The following is a 468-nucleotide window of genomic DNA, read 5'->3' as shown; positions in this document are numbered from 1 at the left end:
TGCAAAAATAAATTTATCATATAAATATTTACCTCTACAGAAGTAGGTTGTGGAGCAATAGGTTGAAAAAATCGCGTTCGGATTTTCTGCCTAATATTATCGACGATTCACAACCGCGGTTTTATCTTCTTGTGGTTCAAAATTCTGCAAATTTCGCCTATCTTCATTCCGAAAAATCTTGTCCAACGCTAATTTCAAAGTTTTCGTGATCATGTCCACCATAATTGTGCTGGACAAACATACTCTGATTCAGGCTCCGGTTTCAATTTCAGAAACATTTTGACTAGTTAATATATTTTGGGGTTGCTCATTGTAAACTGATTGACCAAATCCTGTTCCTGGTTTTGTTGAACCGACAAATTTGCAGGCTGGTTGGTAAAATTAGATTCTAAAGATTGATGATGTGGTGTCTGGTGATTCTTACTCGTACTATCCAACTGAGCTGGGAAACAGGAAAAGTGTTTTGGT

The sequence above is a fragment of the Ctenocephalides felis genome, unplaced genomic scaffold (genome assembly GCF_003426905.1).
Source record: "Ctenocephalides felis isolate EL2017-DRISC unplaced genomic scaffold, ASM342690v1 CF-g0.4_SCAFFOLD_00845, whole genome shotgun sequence".
In the NCBI taxonomy this organism is placed as follows: Eukaryota; Metazoa; Arthropoda; class Insecta; order Siphonaptera; family Pulicidae; genus Ctenocephalides; species Ctenocephalides felis.
The sequence above is the reverse complement of the archived record's forward strand: the minus strand, read 5'-3'. Positions refer to the sequence as shown.